The sequence below is a fragment of the Eulemur rufifrons genome, chromosome 20 (genome assembly GCF_041146395.1).
Source record: "Eulemur rufifrons isolate Redbay chromosome 20, OSU_ERuf_1, whole genome shotgun sequence".
NCBI classification, from domain to species: domain Eukaryota; kingdom Metazoa; phylum Chordata; class Mammalia; order Primates; family Lemuridae; genus Eulemur; species Eulemur rufifrons.
Window position 1 is genome coordinate 24372618 of NC_091002.1, and position 3332 is coordinate 24375949.

Sequence of the window (3332 nt, forward strand, 5' to 3'; positions counted from 1 at the left end):
CTGTGGTTTGTGACTTGGCCTTTGGGCCCTGTGGTGGCCCCTGAAGTCCCAAAGTGGACCAGACCAGGACTGGGGTCACTTTCCCTGGAGAGGAGCAAACCTTTACTACAGGGGCAAAAGGAAAGTGTATTGATTATCTTATTGCTGTGTGACAAATTACCCAACATTTAGCAGCTTAAAATGACAACCATTTATTATCTCTTAGGTTCTGTGGGTCAGGAATTTGAGAGGGGCTAAATTGGGTCATTTTTGTCTTAGGGTTTCTCATGAAGTTGCAGTGAAGATGTCAGCTGGGGCCATAGTCATCTGAAGGCTTTACTGGGGCTGGAGGATCCATTTCCAATATTGCTCACTCACATGGCTGCGGTAGGAGGTCTCAGTTTCTCATTGTGTGAGCCTAACCACAGAGCTGCTTGAGTCTCCTCGTGACATGGCAGCTGGCTTTCCCCACAGTGAGACGCAAAAGAGAGAGCAGGGAGGAAGCCATAATGCCTCTTGCAACCCAGTCTTGGATGTCATAACTGTCACTTCTGCTTTATTCTATTCATTAGAAGCGAATCACTGGCCGGGTGCAGTGGATCACGCCTGAATCCTGGAACTCTGGGAGGCCGAGGCGGGAGGATCGCTTGAGCTCAGGAGTTCAAGAACAGCCTGAGCAAGAGCGAGACCCTGTCTCTAAAACAAAAAGAATAGAAAAAAAAGAAAGAAGAGAATCACCGAGTTCAGTCCATACTCAAGGGGAAGGGAATTAGATCCACCTCTTGAAGAAAGAAATGCCAAAGAATTTGTGGACCTATTTTGAAACAATCATAGAGGGCCTCAGGCAGAGGCTTGCAGAAGGGAGGTCAGATGGAACATGCTTCAGAAGCTGTGATGTGCCGGCTGGATGTGAGTGAGCGCTGGTTATAACTCCCTGCTTGCTTGCATTGTCCAGAAAATCACAATGACAACAGCAATGGTGGCTGGCATTTAGAGAGCAGTTGCGATCTTCCAGGCACTGTGCTAGATACTGTGCATCTATGTCTCATTGGGTCCTCACCACACGCCTGTATGGTGGGCACATTTTTCTCCATTTCACAGATAAGGAAACTGGTGCTCAGAGAGGGAGAGTAAGTTACCCAAAGTCACATAGCTATGAAATGTTTGAGCTGGGATTGAGATCAGGTCTGTCTGACTTCAAAGCCCTTGTTCACCTTAGAGACTTTCTGGCTCTGCACCATCAGTAGAAATATAATACAAGCCACTTAGGTAATTTAAAATTTTCTAGTAGCCACATTATAAAAAGTTAAAAGAAAGGTGGAACTAATTTTAATAATATATTTTATTTAACCTAATATATCCAAAATGTTATCACTTCAACTCATAATATAAAAACTTATTCATGAGATGTTATACATTCCTTTTTTTGTACTAAATCTTTGCGATCCAGTATGTATTTTATACCTACAGCACATCTCTATTCAGCTGCCAAATTTTCATTGGGAATGCTTGATTTATATTTAGATTTTATAACATTTACAGTATAAAAAAGTGGATTCACATACCCATTTTGTTCTAAATGTTCTAAAGTCTTCCAAAGCCTGAATTGTGTATCAGATTTTAAATCTAAATTAATTAAAGTTAAATAAAATTCAGTTTCTCATTTACACTAGATGCATAGCTCGTGGCTGTTGTATTGGACTAAGCAGTTCTAATTGAGCCTGCACATGAGGTCCCATAATAGCCAGAGCCAGAGCTGGTTCTGGGAACCAGGTACTAGAAACCTGGGGAGATACAGGTAAGCAGAGACATTCCAGCCTTGCTCACCCATCCATCTGTCTACCCATCCATCTCTGAGTCCACTGTTCATCTGAGAAGTATGCTGTATATACCTACTCTGTGCCAGTTCTTGGGGGCAGGAGGTGATGCAGCTGAGAGCAAGACTGATAGGTCCCCATCCTCAGGGGAAAGAAACTCATCAGAAGCTCCCACAGTCAGGTGTGTCATTCAGATCAGCAGACACATGGGGAGAGCAGAGAGGCCAGTTGGACCTGGCCCGGTCTTGGGGGTTAGAGGAGGTTCCTCTCAGGAGACACTGAAGCAGATGATCATTTGAAGAAGCATGCTTTCATCAGTTATTCCTGCAATAATGTTTGGAAGAAACCAGCTCCAACCTCAGTGGCTACAGCAACAAGCATTTACTTTCATGCTCACGGGCCGCATGTTGACTGCAGTTTGACCACTATTAATATAAGCTGGGCCTGCCTGGGTAGTTTTGCTCCAGGCTGTGAGGTGAGCTTAGGTCTCTTCTGCATTTTTTTTTTTTTTTTTTTTTTAGACAGAGTCTCACTGTGTTGCCCAGGCTAGAGTGCCGTGGCATCAGCCTAGCTCACAGCAACCTCAAACACTTGGGTTCAAGTGATCCTCCTGCCTCAGCCTCCCGAGTAGCTGGGACTACAGGCATGTGACACCAAGCCTGGCTAATTTTTTCTATATATATTTTTAGTTGTCCATATAATTTCTTTCTATTTTTAGTAGAGATGGGGGTCTCGCTCTTGCTCAGGCTGGTCTCGAACTCCTGAGCTCAAACGATCCACCCGCCTCGGCCTCCCGGAGTGCTAGGATTACAGACGTGAGCCACCGTGCCCGGCCTAGGTCTCTTCTATGTTCCTTCTGGAGCCCAAGATGAAGGGGCAGCAGCTCCCAGGGCATGCTCTCCTCATGGCAGGTCACTGGAGTGCAAAGAAAAGTAAATCGCATGGGCACAATGACATCATTACCTCCACTCTCCTTCCATTGGCAAAACAAGTCATGTGGCTGAGCCTGACATCAGTGGGTAAGGCAAATACACTCTGCCCACGGTGGGTGTGGAAGAGAAGTGAATAATTTCCTCAGTAACAATTAGAACTGTCACTAACCAGTGGGAGTTAGGGGAAGGGAGAATAGCATCCCAAGCAGAGCATCCAGGTGAAAGATCTCAAGGTAGGATGAAACATGGGGGGCTTGTTTTTGTCACCTTCACTGCCCATGACACCACCCTGGTCCAGGACTCCACAGTCTCTTTCTGGACAACTGCCACAGTCTTCTAAATGTGCTTGTGATTTGTCTCCCCAACCCCCTTCCCACCCCCATTGCAGTGTGTTCTCCACCCAGTAGCCGCTTTATAGGCAAAGAAACTGGGAGTCAGCAGTGACTGGCTTGGCCAAGGTTACCCAACTGTTAAGCAGCACAGCAATGGGAACCCAGCCAGCGGGACTTTGAATTAGTCAGTGGTAAGGATAGGGCTTTGGGATCAGACTGGCCTGTGGAGGGATCCTAGTTCTGTCATGTATTAGTTGAACTTCAGCATGTAA